The 20,128-nt window shown below is 34.7% G+C and overlaps 1 long non-coding RNA gene across 4 annotated transcripts in view; it reads left to right on the forward strand.

The window, feature by feature from the left end:
- Positions 1 to 20,128, forward strand: part of LOC145720677 (uncharacterized) — an 80,559-nt gene that overhangs the window by 44,195 nt on the left and 16,236 nt on the right. The window contains exons 2-5 of one of the 4 annotated variants that reach the window (XR_014143845.1): positions 7,804 to 7,881; positions 9,047 to 9,098; positions 11,389 to 12,117; positions 12,711 to 14,531. This is a non-coding gene — a long non-coding RNA (uncharacterized LOC145720677). Of the gene's footprint in view, positions 1 to 7,803; positions 7,882 to 9,046; positions 9,099 to 11,388; positions 14,536 to 20,128 lie in introns of those variants that run through there. The other 3 variants (XR_014143846.1, XR_014143847.1, XR_014143844.1) reach the window with 3 other exon arrangements.

Below are 20,128 nucleotides of genomic sequence, written 5' to 3' on the forward strand. Positions count from 1 at the left end.
AGCAATTCCTTCACCCTTTGGTTGAACAACTGTCTACTTCTGAAGGACCATTTGGTCTACAAGCCCCCTCAGGCGACTAACTCAGTGACAAAAGGAAGAGAGTTTCTGACCTGTCTGCCTTGGGACTCTTCATCCTGAGTCCGCATATTCCTGGGACTCCTGTCACCTGCTCTTCCTTTTTTCATTGCCTATTTTTCCCATATTTACTAAGAACAAGTCTTGCTTTGTAGTTCAGCATTTTAAAATTTTTTCAATTCATTACCATGAAGAGTGTTATATATTTTTTATATTATTTTATTTTTTTAATATCAAAGCTTGTGAATTTCTTGATTATTTACTTCTTTTGTTTTATACCTTTACTTTAAATCTTCTGTATGGAAAATTTATATTATTTTTACTCTTTATAACTTTCTCTTGTTATATTTATTCTCCATTGTTATAGTTATTCAACTACTTCTTTGTCCACTACCTTATTATTTACCTTTCTTTTCATATTTTATTTTCTTCAAAACATGTATCCTCTTTGATTATTTAACTTTCTCTTTTAATTCTTAATTTTTCTTTTATTTAATTTTGTTGCCCCTTTTGATAATGGCCACAGCAGTGTAGCAGCAGAAGAAAGTAATATGGAGCATTTGATTATTCATTCAGAAAAAAAAAATATTACATGACCACAAATTACTAGGCACACTATTCAGGAGAAATATTGATTACTGAATAATCATTTCCTCAAGCTTTGGAGTTTATGTCATCACCATAATAATATGGATTTGGTGCAGTTTCTCTCAGCCATTTCTCTGAGATTGAGTGCCCCCCCACCCATAACACCAAATAAGAGATTATTCTCTCAGGACCACTGAGTGCAGGTGATGCACATAGAGCTTTGGGAAATGCACTCATCCCCCTGTTTCTCTCCTGACAAGAGAACAGATATTCGAGAGCACCCTTACAGGGCCATAGATAAGCCTGCTGATGAGCATGCATTTGCCAACTTGTGTTCTTCTGAATAATGTTTTTTTACTGTGTGTGCTTTTGTGAACGACAAAGCTGACCGTATTTCCCACTTTGTTTTGACTGTTGGAATAGTCACAGTCAGATTTGTGGCCCACTTCTTGCAATTTTATGGCAGGGATTTATAGGATGATCTTGGTGTACTAAAATTCACCATTGGCTCTTTCCATTTCTTATCCTTAGGTTCAATTTGTCCTGATTTCTTTACTAATTAGTATTCTTTGTGTTGTCTTCCCTCTTCTTTGCATTTTGAAAGGTGCTTTAAATTAGTTTTAAGAGTGAGACAGAGCCTTTTTTATACTATAAAAAGTTTTTAACAGATTGTGTATTTTTGAGCAGAAACTATGCTCCATCTGCCTCTGTTGGCACTCAGTGGTAGACTACCTGATAGAAAAAAGGTGTGAATTCTAGCTTAATTGATTCCAGAGCAGTTCTGTGTTCTTATCGTCATATACAAACCAAGGGTTTAGATTCATATACACCCTCATTTCTGATTTTAAAAAAAGTCATGTAATGAACATTGTTTCTAGGGTTCATCTTCATTGGGCTGGTGTTCTCAGGACAACAGCTTAAACAGCTTCTGGTTCCTATTCCTCTACCTCCTCCAATATCTCAGGCTCCACTAATCTAAGGCATTTTCTTTCACAAGTCAATTGACATTCACAGATTTTTTGCCCACTTAGTATTGTGAAGTTTCCTTATAGCTTTCTCTGTTACCTTGGAAAAAAATGTTAAGTATTTTTCCTAAGACTAAACATTTCTTAGGGATATGTGTAATGAGGAGCAGACTGCTGTAAAGTTATGGAGAGGAATAAGAAGAGGGAGGTTTTTAGGGAAATCTACATCAAACTAGTTAAGCAGAAATGAATCTGAACTATTCTTATGGAGTAAAATAGCTTTATTATCCTGTATATCCCTAAACGTGGTGCTATATCTGGGGGAAAGATTTGATTAGAACTAATGGCCAAATTCTTCAGGAAATATCTGGAGTATAACCTCGTGCTTTCTCTCACCCTGAGGATATAGGGAAATTATTCACATATGCTCAGTACAATGAGAAGATTTCTTTCTTCTTCCTGTGCACAGCAAAACCAGCTGCCGTTGAGGGCACAGACCAGAGAACTCTTCAGAATGAGCAGATTAACACTTCTTTCTATAGGAAGAGTTAAGCATATATCTCTATTCTTTAGAGTGCGTTTTAAGTTTAAGCTTAAATGCAATGCATCCGTGTTGATAACAAACTGGAGAGTTATGTGTATTTTTCTGAAAGCTCTCAGAACTTCAGATGGAAAGGCAAAGGGGTATAGAAGGTAAACTACAGCATTGTGTTTATTTATATGAAGCTGAAAGTATATTCTAGAAGGAAGTGTTACAGGCCTACAGGCACTCCCTTTAATTCCCTGTAGAATATGATAGTTGCCACCAGCCAAGAGGCAACTATATAACAAAATCATCATTTATCAAAGGTTAGATACATAATTTAAATATGTTTTAGAGAAATTCAAGTAATATAAAAAAATTAATGTACAAACCTTTAAACGTAGGAAATTCCATTCTGGATTTCAGTTCATGTCAGTTTAAATATAGCACATAAATCATTTTATCCTAAAATCATTTTTTTCAGCAATAAACATGATATGTTCCATTGTAACCAAACATTTCACTGGGATCAAATTAAATAGTCTAAAATTTATTATTACCACCTTAACTACACAAATGATCTATTTTTGAATGTCTGGTCTATTTGGCTACATTTGGCCTTTACTATAGATTATTTATGAAATAATTTTATTTAATTCCATCATATAAACATAGCTTGAGTGCTGTCCATCAGATATTTGCATTTGTGTATGCTAATGTGAGACACCTATCTCCCCATCCTCTCTGTCACCCTTATACATACTGAAGACCAAACTCTAGAGCTATATATGGTGGGTGCTGGCTAGAGCCCCATTTCTCCCTTCCATGACCACACTGACAGCTTCAACATGACAATAGACAGGTCGATCTATCAGGGCTCACCTTTAAGTATGCCAAATACCAAAACAACCAAATTTTCTTGGTCATCCTTGTTACCCACAACATCACCCTCTCCCTCCCCCTCTCTCTCTATATATGTATATTTATACTTATATACACACACACATACATATATGACTTTATTTATAACAAGAGCTGCAACAGTCACTATATGGCAATGGCCAGCTTTACAGGGATTTTTAAGCCAACATTGCCAAGATAGTGATTCTAAGAATAATATGTTGGGAAAAATTCCAATTGCCTGTTAACCACTGGCTTGTTGATATTGGGAACAGGTGCCCCTAGAAATAGTTATTTTTATACAATCCATTTTTACAGACTTGCAAAGACATTCTTGCTCCTAGGATGCTTTTCTCAGGGTGAAACCAGGATAACATCATAGATTTGGATATATATCATAGAATCCTGAGTATGAGTTTGAATAATTTTACAGATAAATTTTGCCTATCTACAAATTGCTAAATAGAAGAAAAGTGTCTTTAATAGGCCATTTTTGAAATTTATTATAAATTTTCCTTTAGTGAAGCTATATTCTTTTTCCTTCAAAGCCTGTAGTTTAAGTCAGTGGATGATTTTTAGCTGTATGGAAGAAAAGAAAAATGATTTTTCCACATACGCATAAGATTGTAACCATATGCACCCAATAGTGCAGTTTCTACTATGGGTTATATTACACCAAAATAAATGACAAAATTTCTGCCTGGAAAGCGAATATTACAGAGGAATAAGTGATGTAATAAAAAAAACCAGAGTGTTGTCTGTTAACTTTAATTGGAATGTACTTTCACTGCAGTTTCCAGAATAAGATTAATATATATATTAAGCAAAATAAAGGAAATTCAAATATATTAAATAAATTCAATAATTAAAAATATGTGCTATTTGTATTTTTATAAACTTTGCCTCCCTTTTTTGTATAAGCATTATTTTAATAGAAACTAAGTAGGGACTATGACTGATTAATTATATTGATTAATGAGATTTGTGACCCAGAATAAATAAGGTTCTCCTCTCCTCCTTGCTCCTTTATTTAAGTTTTATTATTGAGATTTGCCTTAAGATTAACTTGTACATAAAGTGGTTTTAAGTATTAAGATTTGCCTTGAGATTAAACTTTTTTAAGAAAAAGAGTTCTTCTTTTAAACATTCTATTTATTTATTTATTTATTTGGGAGAGAGACACACACACACAGCGAGAGAGGGAACACAAGCAGGGGGCGTGGGAGAGGGAGAAGCAGGCCTCCCGCAGAGCAGGGAGCCCGATGCGGGACTCGATCCCAGGACCCTGGGACCATGACCTGAGCCGAAGGCAGACGCTTAACGACTGAGTCACCCAGGTGCCCCAGAAAAAGAGTTTTTCTAATACAATGTTTGAAAACTACTGGAGAGGGTTAGAGGAGAATATTATTTTCCCAACTCTGGTTTTCTTGAGGAAGGATTTTCCCTCACACATTGGTGGCACCTTCCCACCTCTACTACTACCCTGGAGTTATCTAGTTGACTGGAGTTACTTAGCTGATGGGAGCCAAAATTGGCCCACAGTTCTCAGTGAGATGGGTTAAGCTCCAGAAGTCCAGTGCATGGGATTTCATCACGTTACTATTTCTTTCTCCATTCAGGTTACTGACCCAAATAAGTGTGTTGAATCTGAAGACTTAAAATGTTCAGTGGTGGGATGCTCCAAGGTTCAGGCTGGGGGTAGTCTCCTTTGTTGATCTTATTTGGCTTTCATGACATTATCTAACCTGGTTTTATCTGTAATAAATGGGATATTGTGGGCTTCCATCTTTGTTTTAGTTCTTAAATTGATCAGAATCTGGTCTGAGGATTAGAATGATGGTTGCTTCCAAAATCCCAATTGATTAAATGGCTTTCAAGTGTTTTCTCCTCTATACAGAGAGAATAAAATTTGCTACTAACCAATGATTGATTATTAGGAGTCATGCTCTATTCTATGTGATTTTCACATACCATGTCTTTTAACTCCTCTGCATTCCAAAATAGTTGCTATTCTTATGTTCATTTTACTGATGAGAAAACTGAGACCCAAATATGTTAGTTACTTGCCAAAGGATAAAACTAATAAGTGGAAGAGCCATGACTCAAATTTATAGTTTGGTTTGATTTTACTTTTTAATTTTTTTTGAAAGATTTATTTATTTGAGAGAGAGAGCACCCATGAGCAGGGGAGGGACAGTGGGAGAGGGACAGAATCCTCAAGCAGACTCTCCATTGAGCACGGAGCCCCAGGCAGGGCTCTATGCCAGGACCCTGAGATCGTGACCTGAGCCAAAATCAAGAGTTGGTCGCTCGACTGACTGAGCCTCCAGGAGCCCCTAGTTCGGTTTGATTTTAAAGACTGTCTTTTTTTTTTTTTTAATTATAAGACATTTAATGTGAAAAAATGACATAATATGACATGATTAAATTAACATGTGAACTTTTCTGTATTGAGAAAAATGGAATATTAAAAAAAAAATAGGTGCCTGCAGTTTAATCATCTATCTGATCCGCCCCTTTCGATTTCTCATCTTTGATCAATCCAATGCTAATAAGTTGTTGTTTATCTCCTCAGAACTTTGTTCTTGCTCTTATAGAACTTATAAACACACCTTGATAATTTGGGTTTTTAATTTATATATTCATAATCATAATCTGCAAATTACTACAAAACTCTTTGTTTCTCACTAACTATATATCATATGTCCAATTCTATTTTTAAGTTATTTCACATGAATTAGATTATGTCATACATGGCTGACTATTTTTAAAGTTTTATAATTCTCTTTAATTCCCTCTGTCCCCTCTTCCTTCTGTGCCACTGTATACAGCAACCCCACTACCTACATAAACAGAGGAAAGCCTGGCTGTACTTAAGTACTCCTCTACATGTTTATGTATTTATATAAAAAATGTAGATTTATAACTTGAGTTTAGATAAATCAGGTTATAAGAACTCAACTTTACAAGGAGTTTCATTTACTACCCCTATTTTACTTGCAAAGTTTTCTTATGATTTAAAAGGCTTCTGAAGGATTTCCTTTGCTTCAGGAACAGATGGGCACTATCACATGAGAGCCAACCACACAAAGTTTTATAGTTAATGCATTTTGTGGCAAGTTTTCCATTTGATGTCTCACAGTTTATAAACTTGTAGCAATAAAGATATTGTGCAGCATGTGTCCCATGATGTTGTGCCTTTTGTTGATTATGGTATCATTTGCATTCTTTTCATGGGTTTCTTTAGTTTTTACTCTTTTTTTTTTCCATTAAATGTAGAATTACATAAACTATTTGTAGACACACATATTTTGCTTATAAGTATGGTTGAAAAATGCAAAATAGTTACAAAAAATTAAAGAGAAATGTTGGCAAGATAGTAGAATGATTAACTAAAAGATTTATAGGATTACTCAGCTTTTCTCTTTGATTTCAGTTTTGTAAGTTGTATTTTTCTAGTGATTTGTCCATTTCAAATATGGCAGATAATTGTTTATAACATTATCTCGTTATCTTTCATATGTCTGATGTCCTTACATTGGCTAGTTGTGACTCTTTTTAAAATTTCCTCTGTAAGACTTGCCTGCGATTTAGCAATTTTATTATCTTCTAAGAACTTTTGCTCTCTTGATTCTCTTGATTTTACGTCTTATTAATATCTGCTCTTATTACTTTCCTCACTTTTTCATTTTATTTTATTGTCCATTCTATAATATATTGAATAGGTGCTTAATACATTACTGTTACAGCCTTTCTTCTTTCCTAGTATTTGCACTTAAAGATGTTTAAGTGTTCCTCTAAGTACTGCTTCAGTACATCAAAAAACTTCTGGTATGTAGTTACTTTATTGCCACTTATTTCAAAACTTTATTATTTTCTACTATGACTTTTTTATAGGTAGGCTATTTAGAAAACTACTTTTATATTCAATAAATATGGGCATTTTCTAATATGTTTTTGCTTATGATTTCAAATATAATGAATTATGGTTAGAAAAAAATTTGTATCATTTCAATCTCTTGGCATTTTTGTAAGACTTACTTTATTGTCTAACATATAGTCATTATTTTTAGTCAATAATTGCAAATGTTTCTTGTATATGTGCCTGAAAAAAATGCTACACTGCATTTTTGATGGCTAGCATTCTACATATGTCCGAGAGATATATTTTAAAAATATATTGTTCAAACTTCTATATTTTTATTGTTTATATATTCTAGCAATTATTTAGTAAAATGTGTCACTGTTATTTTGGATTTGTCTCTTTTAGTTTTATTAAATTAATAATAATTACTAAATTAATAAAGTTATTAAATTAATAGTTTCTATATTTTAAATTCATATTATCAGGTACAAATACATTTATTACATTATTAAATAATTATTACATATTTCTGGGAAACTGGCAAAAAATATCATTATGATGTGGTCCTTTTAATTTTAAGTAGTGATTGTGCCTTAAAGCCTATTTTGTTAAATTTCAACAAAGCTCCACCAGCTCTTTTATTTGCTGCTCTTTGCTATAATTTTCTATTCCTTTATATTCGAACTTTCCACACCCTCATGTTTTAGAATATATAGCTATGACTCTTGCTTAGGCTGCTGCTGTTGGTTTTTATTAGTATTCAACTGAATAAATGACAAAAATCAATCAACTATATGGAGATGGGCAAGGTGTGTAATAGGTCAGTGTTTGCTGTGGCAATGGGTTCCGTGTATATAAATTGTAGCTGCATATTTCTTCTTCCATAGCTGCTGTGGGGTTTCCCAAACACCAGATCTTGTAGACTGTATCTGAATATGTTCAACACTAGTGATAAACAACTACAGGTGAGTGCATGGTTTTGAAATACTCTGTTCAGTGTTCTCTGTGTAAGTACTTTGTTAAGATGCTTGCTTGAGAAGGCTGACTTAAAGTTTAGACAGATTATAAAGTAATCAAGTAAATGGTCATATTTATTCTTAAGGTTTAGAATGTATTGTTCTGTGAGCTGCAGTTTTTCTATACCTCATATTTTTCTATACCTCATATTTTTCTATACCTCAAAATGCATTTACCAACTACATGTATAATAAATGCAATTATAAGAAATTCAGACATGGAAAGTTTGGAAAAATTGTAATAGAAACAGATGAACTAGAGAGGCACCTGGGTGGCTCAGTCTGTTGAGCATCAGCCTCTTGGTTTTGGCTCAGGTCATGATCTTAGGGTCCTGAGATTGAGTCCCACATCAGGCTCTGTGCTGGGTGTGGAGCCTGCTTGAGATTCTCTCCTTCTCCTTCTAGCCCCTGCCCCCCCACCCCCAATCGACACTCTTTCTCTCTCTTTTTTCAAATAGATAAATAAATCTTTTTAAAAAAATAAACAGATCAACCAGAACATTTGATCATTTATTTTACTTCCTATTTTCATATTTTAAATAAGTTTTCTATATTTTCTCTTTTAACTATTCTTAAAGCATAGAACAGGAAATTGAAACATTTGTAGAAAACTCCATGTTCCAGGAAGGTAGTTAAGTTTTGATGTCCTTCTCCACTTTCTGGAGGAGACCACTTTGAAAGGCCTTTGGTTTTAGAAAGAAGTCATATCTGGAGATAAATCATTAAACTTAGTGTTATGAATTTTTCTTTGCTGTTAGGATAAGATTTTAACCAGATTATTGATATATTACATTATGGGGAATTATGTTAAGATACAATTAAGAGTCCAAATTATATGAGATTATAGTTAAAAGTAGATTAAATATTCCTAACTCAGAAATACACTAGTTTCGCGAACATGATAATTTTATGAGGTACTATATGGGAAGGGAATTTTCTTTTCTCATCATAAGTGATGGTTACTTCTATTCCAAATCACAAATGATACTCAGAATGTGATATTTTGAAAAGTGTATAATTAGAGAACATGTCTCATGTGATTATTGATCCTCCTTAGAAATGCTGGGTTGAAATGAAAATATAGTAAGTACTAACAATGGCCTTTATATTTCAGGGTACCTAATTATCTGACTGACCCAGATGGAGTTCCTTTTGGAGGAAATATAGTAAGAAGACAGAGTTAGACAGTTTTATAGCTCAATACAAATTTTAACAGGAGATCACAGTTAATCATTAAAAATAAACTGAACACATTATTTGGATGCAGCTAACACAGAGATTGGACAATGCAGAGCAGATAAAAGAGAAGAGTAATAGAAATCAAGATGGTAAAGAGATTGAGCCAAAGGAAGCAGGAAATCAGTGTGAAAACACAATTCCTCAGAAAATTCACTGAAACCTTACCTAGGGCATTGGATATTCCATAAATCTAGCCATGAGGACTTGAGCCAGCTTGATCGTTTGATCTAAATGTCAAAGCACACAGTAACCTCAGCTGATACCTTGGCTAAATTTTGACTAATTAACATTTAAATTGGAATTATCTTGGTTATTTGACTAAAATTCTCCCAGGAGATCAGAATGAAAATGCTTAATAGTTAAATTTGACAACTGAGAGGATGAACAGGTTTAAAAATAGGAGAAGTATTATATAAAATGGGAACATCTGTCTTCTGAGCTTTCAACATGTCAATGACCTTTTTAGAACATGTTTATATTAAAAATTCCTTTTGTTCCCATTCATAAATGCCAAAAGGCATATCTCACCTAATTTCATTTCAGAGAAGGACTAAAAAGACTATGTTTCACACCTTATTTAAAAGCTGCTGCAATAAAGATTATAAAAAATTGAAGCCTTGTTCTTAGGTACTTGGGAAAAAAAAGCATTAATAAAGAAAATTAATTGAGAATGAAATAAAATATCTCTCAGAAATACAAATATTTTAGATTTTAAAATACTGAAATACATATATATATATAAGTACACAAATTATATATGTACAGCTTGATGAATTTTCAGAATGAACACACCAAACTTGTCAGTACACACACACACCTGTTGTGATTATTTGGATTGCTTTAACTCCATGAACCAATATGGGAATAACTGGCATTTTTACATCACTGAATCCTCAGTGATGCAGTGATGAAATCCTCAATGAGAAGTTCTAGCTCTTCTAATTCATCCATCCACCTTAATTTTTTTAAAACTCTGGATATTCATTTATTTATTCATTCATCCACACATACATTTAGAGATACAATTATGGATAAGACACTCTTTAGTTCTGTGAGTAGTTTTAAGCTAACGGGGTAAGTGAGATACACACATAAATGACAATAATGCAAGTCGAGTCATTTTAAATTTTTGGAAATGGTACACATAAAGTAAAAATGAAATTGAAAGAAAATAATGAATAGAAACCACAATCAAGAATGACTTCATGGAAGAGAAAGCTTTTGAATTAGTCCTTGAAGAAAGGAGCCAATTAAAATATACAGCAAGAGGGTAATAACATTGTAAGCACTGCATAAAGTCATGTCGGCAAAAATGTCCACAGTACAGGTGGATTGCTGGGTCTCACACCCAGAGTTTTTGTTCCAATATGTCTGGGGTGGTCAAGCCTGAGGATCTGCATACCTTACAAGTATTCATGTGATTATGATACTGCTGGTCCGAGGACTACATTTAGAGAACCACTGCTCTGTTGTAAAGTAGTCTCCCTTGGTGCAGGCAGAAGGCTCCCTGAACTCCTGGGATTGCTCTAATCATTGTTACCTGGATTACATACCTAGCCTGAACAATACTTGGAGCTTGGATGCTCTTGTTGTACAGGCCTGGATCCTATGCCCACCTTTGTATCTTGGGGCAGATCCCATGGACTGAGGGAAGTAAGAATCCAAAAAGGATATTTTAGATACCATTGCAAAAGGGAAGGAGTACTAGGCAAACACAAATATTCATCAATGTGCTTTAATTCACAGCTCTTCAAATTCATTGAATTATTAATAAAAACATACATTATACTGCCCATTAAAATAACTTTAAATGATTACGGCTTCACTGAAAATGTGGCATTTGGACTTTAAAATGTAGTAACATCAACCGTAACATGGAAGAGCGTATGCGTTTTCAAAACATTTCAATATATAATGCATAATGGTTGAGAAGAAACATTTATTTGTAAATTACATCCTGAAGATGAGGTTAGTTCAGTATCAACATGTTGCCTAGCTGAAGGTGGGTAGCATTCACTTTGTAGGTTATGTGAATGGAAACCATGCAGTTGTGCAACACAGTTGATCCTTAATTACATTCAGAATTTTCCATGAGGTATAGCTCATTAGGTAGATAACTGGTTTTGTGGATTGGACATTTTATTGGTCACTGTTATAACACAGTTTTCTTAGAGAAAGTATTTTTTATTAATCTAGAAAATATTTCTTCCTTGGCAGGTATGATTTCCACCAGTCTAGATGGAGCCTGCTCTAAAAACCCTCAGTGTGGATCTGGATTCTTTCATATGCATCCTTTCTTGAAACATGCTGACTAGAGTCCCAGAATGTCTGCATTCTCCACAAATCTACAGTCTCCCTATGGGACTGTGATAAAGTTACTTACTTTATGGTATTAACTTAAGGAGTTATAGAGTAGCAAATTTTTTATTTCTTTGGACATACATTTAGCAATGGCATACCAGCAACAGATAGAAAGCCTTGTACCAATTTTACCACCAGCAAAAATGGCTTACAGAGAAAAAAAATATTGAAGCTCATTTCAAGTTTAAACTTGTGAAAACTCACTGTTCGAACACAGATAAAGTGTTTTCCAAATAAAATGATCACGTGAGGGATATTTTCACTCATTTTAATTCTTTGGGAAATGGATAATTTGAGAATAAATAGGGAAAGCAAGGGAATAATTCTTCAGGCAGACATGCTATCCTGTGAACTTGCCCTTGTGAAAAACTGCCCATGAGCATATTTAAGGGTTTATTGTTCTGTTTTCTGTGTATATAAGGTATGATCATACATCTGGGGAATGAGTTATGAAATGGAAAATGTCCCCTGGCCTGAGACTACCGACGTAGCTGTTTCGGTGTTGCTTTGGCGAGGTGACAGCATTCAAAAATTCTTCTTAGTGCAGCCAGAATTGAGAGTCTCAATTTGTCTCAAAAAAGCAAGGTAAAAACAGTCCTAATTTGCACACTTTGCTTGTTTGATTTTATAATTTTGACCAAGAAATCACAACAGCAACTTGTGTGTTCAATTATATAATTTTGAAGTATCCTTTTTCATCTTTTGAATTTGCTTTCAAATGTTATTTAATATCCAGCTAAACAAACAAGTAAAACATGTGTGGATATTTGTATCACTGTCCAAAAGACATAGATGAGTAGCAATGAAATAAATACCATGACTTTTTCCTTGGCTCCAGGTTTGTTGGTTATGGACAGACAAAGTTAAGAAGTGTGATTTTTTTTTCATAATGCTCTGTCTCTATTATTTGGAGATGATTTGTTCAGTTGTCAACATATTTAATCTAATTTCCTAGTAGTTTGTAACTGGGTGATATGAAGAGAAGCATGAGGGGATTTTAGCATAAACCTATTAATTTTCTATTATTACTACTTAAGTTTATTGGAAGAGAAAAATGTGCGTGTACTAAAATATTTATGAAAATGTTATTTTGTAATCTCTTAATACTGAATTATTTTTTCTAAGGTTTAAAGATTGTAAAATGCTCATGAGATTCTTTTTTTTTTTTTTTAATTTAGACATGCTTTTTAAAAATTTGCTTAAACAGGACATCAGCAAGATGGTGGAATAAGAAGTCCCCTGCTCATGTCCCCCCATAGTGACAATAATTTGGCAGCCATTTATGGACAAAAGTGCTTCTGTGGGAGCTTTGGGACCCAGGTAGGAAGTTTGGAAGCCATGGTGGAGCCCACAACAAAGGAAGGTCATTTAAGAAGGCTGGCCCATGTCCAGATGGCTGGCTTATGAATCATGGTTCTGGTTACAGAATAGCCATATCCCCTAGGAATTTGGCTACAATCCCACTAGGTCTTGGTCCTGTCATCAGCACCATCCACTAAGGGACCTAGGAGAAGCCCTCCCTGCTTATGTGTTGGGTAACAAGTCTGCCAATCTCAGTCCCAGCTGTGCACCATGAAGCAGCCCATGGGCCCCCTCCAGCCCCTGGATACATATCATAAAGTAATGTAAATAGCAATATGGATAACATAAAATACGGTGGGGGAGAATAAAAGTATAAAGTTTTTGTGTGCAATCAAAGTTAAGTTGTTATCAGCTTAAAATAGATTGTTAAAGTATAAAATGTCTTATGTAAGCCTCATGGTAATCACAAAGAAAAACCTATGATAGATATGCAAAAGATAAAGAAAAAGAAATTATAGCGAAAATAAAATCAAATCAGAAAGGGAGGTAACAAGAGAAGAAAGGAACAAAGAAACCATGAAACAGTCAGAAAACAACAAAATGAGAAGGGTAAGTCCTTACCTATCAATAATTACTTCAAATGTAAATGGATTAAATTCTCCAATCAAAAGACATATAGTTCCTGAATGAGTAAAAAATACAATCAACAATATGTTGCCTTCAAGAAACTCACTTTACCTTTAAGGAAGCACATAAGCGAAAGGTGAAGGGATAGAAAAACCCTATTCTATGCAAGTGATAAACCAACAAAAGAGAACAGGGGTGGCTATACTCATTTCAGATGAAATAGAATTGTCAAAATCTGTCACAAAAGACAAAGAAGGTCACTACAGAATGATAGAGGTGTCAATTCATCAAGAGTATATAATAATTGTAAATATATATGCATCCAACATTGGAGCACCTAAATACATAAATAAAGCAAATATTAACAGGTCTAAGGTAGAGACAGCAATGCAATAATAGTAGGAGACTTCAATATTCCACTAATAACAATGGATAAATCATTCAGACAGAAAATTAACAAGGACACACTGGACATCAGTTACACTTTAGACCAATGGACCTAACAGACATACACAGCAATCTTAAAATTTATATAAAACCACAAAAGGCATGGTGTAGTCAAAGCAATCTTGAGTAAGAACAAAGCTGGAGGCGGGCGCCTGGGTGGCTCAGTTGGTTGAGCAACTGCCTTCGGCTCAGGTCATGATCCTGGAGTCCCGGGATCGAGTCCCATATCGAGCTTCCCACTCGGTGGGGAGTCTGCTTCTCCCTCTGACCCTTCCCCCCCTCATGCTATCTCTCGCTCTCATTCTCTCTCTCTCTCAAATAAGTAAATAAAATCTTAAAAAAAAAGGTCTATGAAAAAGATTATAATCTCACCCTGTTTTTAAATGAATTATTCTTCTAAATTTATTGCCCAAAAATGTCATTAAATATGTGCTTAACTATTATCAGAAAAACAATATTGCTCATTTGAAGCATAATTTGCAAGGGTACATTTGAAACCTCTAAATTATTCACAGCATTTAAAAGATGAATATGGGGGCGCCTGGGTGGCTCAGTTGGTTGAGCAACTGCCTTCGGCTCGGGTCATGATCCCGGAGTCCCGGGATCGAGTCCCGCATCGGGCTCCCTGCTCGGCGGGGAGCCTGCTTCTCCCTCTGGCCCTCCCCCCCTCATGTGTTCTCTCACAAATAAAAAAAAAAAAAAAAAAAGAACAAAGCTGGAGGCATCACACAACCTGATTTCCAACTATACTACAAAGCAGTAGTAATCGGGCGCCTGGGTGGCTCAGTTGGTTGAGCGACTGCCTTCGGCTCAGGTTATGATCCTGGAGTCCCTGGATCGAGTCCCGCATCCGGCTCCCTGCTCAGCGGGGAGTCTGCTTCTCCCTCTGACCCTCCCCCCTCTTATGTGCTCTCTCTCATTCTCTCTCAAATAAATAAATAAAATTAAAAAAAAAAAACAACAACAAAGCAGTCGTAATCAAAATAGCATGGTATTGGTGTAAAAACAGACAACCAATAGAACAGAATACAGAGCCCAGAAATAAACCTGTGCACATATGGTCAATTAGCTGCGACAAAGATGCGAAGAATACACAGGGGAGCAAGGATAGTCTCTTCAATAAATGGTGCTGAGGAAACTGGACATCCACATGCCAAAGAATGAAATTAGGCCCTTATCTTACACCAGGCACAAAAAATCAACTCAAAATGCGCTAAAGACTTGAATGTAAAACCTGAAACTGTAAAACTCCAAAAAGAAATATAGAGGCAATCTCTAAGCTTAGCCTTGGCAATGTTTTTTTGGGTATGGCCGAAAGGCACAGGCACCAAAACCAAAAATAAACAAGTGAGACTACATAAAGCCAACATGCTTTGGCACAGCAGTCAGTCAATAAAATGAGAAGGCAGCCTATGGAATGGGAGAAAATATTTGTAAACCACCTATCCGACAACAATTAGTATCCAAAAATATATAAGGACCTCATACAACTCAAGAGCAAAATCCCCCCAAATTTTATCAAAAATTAGTCAAAGGACTTGAATAGACATTTTTCCAAAGAAGGCATACACATGGCCAAAAGGTATATGAAAATATGCTCAGTATCATCAGGGAAATGCAAATCAAAAACCACAATGGATGTCTAACCTCACGCCTCTTATAGGATGGCTCTTCTCAAAACCACAGAGAGAGCTAATCCTGATGAGGCTATGAAGTAAATGAAACCCTGTGTACTGTTTTGGGGAATGAAAATTGGTATGGCTGCTATGGAAAAATAATATAGAAGTTCCTCAAAAAATTAAAAATATGGCTATCGTATCATCCAATAATCCCACTATGGGCATATATTCGAAGGAAATGAAGTAAGTTTCTCAAATAGGTGGCTGGACTCCTACGTCTGTTGCAGTATTATTCACAATAGACAAGATATGGAAACAATCTAAATGTCTATCAGCAGACGGATGGATAAAGAAAATACAGTGTGTGTGTGTGTATATATACATATATATATATATAGTACATTTTGAATAAAAAGAGTTCTGATATTTATGGTGTGTTAGATTATAAAATCTCTCTCCTACTTCCCTCCTTATTTGTTTGTTCTCCTTTTCTTAATTGTATTTACAGTAACAATCATATGGGAGTTTTGAAAAATACAGGCAATAGTGAGCGATTTTATGATTAAAAAGAAGAAAGAAGGAATCCCTGGATGCTTCTCAATATTTGGTAACAGAAAAACTCGAAGCACTTTATGTTTATAGAGAAAGAGTCATTACATGTTACCCTGCAGGTGCCCTTCAGGATAACCTAGGATTGGGTGTTTTTATCAGAGAAATGGTCAACACAGAGCTATTAAGTCACTGAAGTCAAGGTCTATTTGCATCACTTCTGGGGTAAAATGGTGCTGATACCAATAATGGCACGTAATTTTTTTTTTTAATTCAGCAATTCAAAAAATTTTGACATGTGCTTCAACAGTGATGAATAACTTGGGAGTTCTCTTCACTACCAAATAATATTAAGTCCTAACTTCAAAAATTTTAATGAATTGGGTACTTTTGTGGATTTTGAATTTTAGTTTCTTTTTTGGCACACCAGGAATCACTCATTCATATCCGTGCTTACCTAGAAAACGTCTATATAATATTTTTCATAATAAAGTATATTTTGCCTTTTTGGCTTTCTCTAGCAGATACTGAGAAACAGCATGCTGCTTTTTTATAAATGTGTTCGCTCTTCATGTATAAAGGCATGAATATCGTTTTCTAACTTGCTCTTATAATCTGTGCTCGTTCCAAACACATCTCTGGATTTCACAGTATTATTCCTTTTTGTCCTGTTCTGTCAACTCAAACTTTTACAAACCAAGCCCTGTCTTCAGCTTCCAAATATTAGTCTAAGAAATAGAGATGGGGACATTATTGTGGGGACATCACCTTCTATTGAAGCCAGGGTTGATTCTCATAAGGAATTCAAACTGTGGGAGATTTTAAATACTGATCAATAACTTTCAACGTTATCACTTAATTAAGAATATTTATCTTCCCTTGGCAAAATGCAAGCAACAACATATCCAGGGTATAGATGAATTCCATCACTTGAATACATATTTGCAATAAGAATGATGTCTTTCCTGAGGAAATTAAAGTGAAATATATAATGGGTCTGATAATACATGTAAGCTAAATATTTTCCTTCAGAAAAAGAAGGCACAGATTAATTGATATGAAATCTGCTCCCTCTCCTTTCTATTCCCCTCTCCTCATGTTTAGTCTCAGAAAATTGACAGAAGCTGGGAGTAACTGAAGTTGCTATGAAGTCAACATCTATCATCAATTCTTTCCCTCCTCAAGTCAATGAAAAAAACAAACCAAAGAAGGTCATTGCCCACCTTCTTTCCTTTCTTCCCCCTTCCTCCCTCCCTCCCTTCCCCCCTTCCTTCCTACTTCCTTCTTTCCTTCCTCCTTCTTTTCTCCTTCCTTCTTCTCTTTCCCTTCCTTCCCTTCTTCTTTTCTTTCTTTTCCTTCTTTCTTGCCCTCCTTTCTTCCTTCCTCCTTCTATCTTTTTTAAATAAACCTTATGCCTCAGAGAAAACTCTTTAACCAGAAGGTCATTAATGGCATTCTGTTTGACATGACTTCTGAAATCGTAAATTGTCTTTGAAAATCAACCCAGGAATGTAATTCTTCTAGAGGTAAATAGTCCCCAGTTTTCCAAGAATTTGAGGCAGTTATAGTTAAAAAATCCTCTTTGTCCTTCTCCAGGCAAATCTGTGAGAAGTCTAGCAAGGGCAATTGGCTGATGATCTTTTTCAACAGTCTATCTGAAAGAGCCTATAGCAGCATATAGCTTTAATGTTCCTAATTAGTCAACATTTCTTTACATCACCCTGAAAGAGAAGAGCAGTAATTCCTGTGCAGAGGCTAAATTATAATCATAAAGTGATCTATTTCTGATACACTAAAGTGGGCATTAAAGACTTATCATTTAAACTTCAAATTAGGTAATGGATAGATTTTTGAAAATATTTTTGAAAACACTCACTGAAAATTGAAGTTAAATAATTTGACTTATTTAAGGGGTCATTTTAATAAATATTAACATTATAAATTAGACACCCATACTTTCTATTCAGTCAAGATGTAAAGACTATATAACAGAAAGTTTTGGAATATAAAGACACATTTCTAGTACATAGAAAATAGTCTGAAAGTTTTATAAACATGGAAATTAAAACCCAAATGACTCAGGATAGAAGTGTAGGTCATTTATCAATTATACATGCAAACAATTTTTCTCAAGCAGACCTTCTAAACGAGCTTTTGTTTCTGATTGAAAATTAAATCTGTGTAGCATACAATATTGTAAAACCAAAAATGAGATAGTATTGTTTTTAATTTAGCCTAGGTGTTAAAAAAGGTCTTTAACTTTTGTTAATCTAATTATCTACTTTGTCAAAATATGTAGTGGTCAGTATGCTTTTTTTTGTGTAGTTTTTGGTGATGTGCACTTCCTACCTCCCTCATTGTGTTTAGAATAAATGCACTGTTTGTGTATACAGCAAAAGACCATCAGAACCTCTCTACTTAATGGAGTTTAGTCTAGAATGGCTTGCTGTAAACAAACATGAGAAAAAGGTCACTTGCTTTCCCCAGGAATGTGGTCTAGTGTCTGAAGTTTTGGTTTTATGAGCTTAGCATGTTCCTCAAATGAATTTCAATTTTGTAAAACAAGCTGTAGATATTTTTATGCATGATTTTTTTAATGTGTGATAAGCTCACTGGTACCTAAGACAGCAATTTAATTTTGACTTATCAGAAATACATTTAATTTCTTTCAGCAGTATTGAGGAAACTGGAAAATATACATTGCTTCTTTTATTGAGAAGTTGAATTCTAATCAGTTATTTATATATGATAAGCTTACTATGAGCCAACCACTGTCCTAAGTGATGTAGGAACTTCTCAGTGGCAGTAGGTTTTGTCACCAAGAAAGTGGCAGTTTGAAAGCCCAGTGACAGCTGGAGTCACAGAGTTAGAAATTACTCATGTTTAACTGCTTCCTTCCCAATGTAACCTTTAACTACATGTTGTGGCCAGTGTCTGCCCGATAACTGACATCAAGATGAAAGGACGCTAGACATTGCACTGTTCCTGATGCTACCGTGCAGGTCTTTTCATTTTTCTGGCTTTTCCTTATTACTTCATATAGAGAAATAACTAAAGCTTGAAAAAAAATCTCATGAGCTAAATAAAAAACACTACTGTTTCTTTTTGAAAAATACATATTTTGGAAATGTTCAGCTTAACTATACAGATGGTTGATTCAGGTATAGCCACTTCTACTAGAAGCTGTTAAGACAGAAGACAGTTGGAAAAATAATTAGGAAAATAAAACCACACATTTGAAGAAAGGCCTTGTTTTTGTCAATTAGCATAAAGTGTGGCATTTCAACTACCTCTTAACGAAGCCATATAAAACTTATTTTTTACTCTATTTTCTTCTATATTTTCTCAATAACTATATTTTTGACTTTCAGCCATCATCAGGAATACAGATTTGAAAGAAATAAGTTCCTGGCATAAATATTCCAAGAGGAGGATAGTGAGTAGCAAAATTGACTCAGTAGAGAGCTATTATGAATGGCTGTATTTTACCTCAGGGAATTTCTAATAATTGTAGGATCTAATATTCTGGTGCCCCCTTTGAGGTCCAGGGTTAAGAGGGGATCACTGAATTTCTATGTCTTGAGCAACTGAATATGAAGTAGAGGTGATTTATGAGCTGAAGAGGAAGTAAACACATATGTTTTAAGGCTCAAGCAACGTACTGGATATGTTATCTGGGGAAAGTCAGTTAACCTTTTAGTTTTCCCACTTGCTAAAAAAAAGTATGAAAATACATGTCTTATGTACTTCATTGGGTTGGTATGAGCTTACTTACATTAAAATGTTAGGAAAGGTCTTTGAAAACTTTAAAGCTTACTACCAAAAAAAGGTTCTTAAATTTTACCATTATTATTATCAACATCATTTCATCCTTCTTTTGTCCCCAACTTTTATATTATACTACAGAATACAATGTTTCAAATCTGAGCCTCTGAAGTGAAAATGTAGAATGGGAAATTGAAAAACCAAACACGTGCTCTCATTGAGTGCTCCAGCACAAATCAGTTAGGTTGCACATAGTCCCTGGGAGTGAGGGGAGCTGGCCGAGTGGT

The sequence above is a fragment of the Leptonychotes weddellii genome, chromosome 3, assembly GCF_054177405.1.
Source record: "Leptonychotes weddellii isolate Sample4059 chromosome 3, ASM5417740v2, whole genome shotgun sequence".
NCBI classification, from domain to species: Eukaryota; Metazoa; Chordata; class Mammalia; order Carnivora; family Phocidae; genus Leptonychotes; species Leptonychotes weddellii.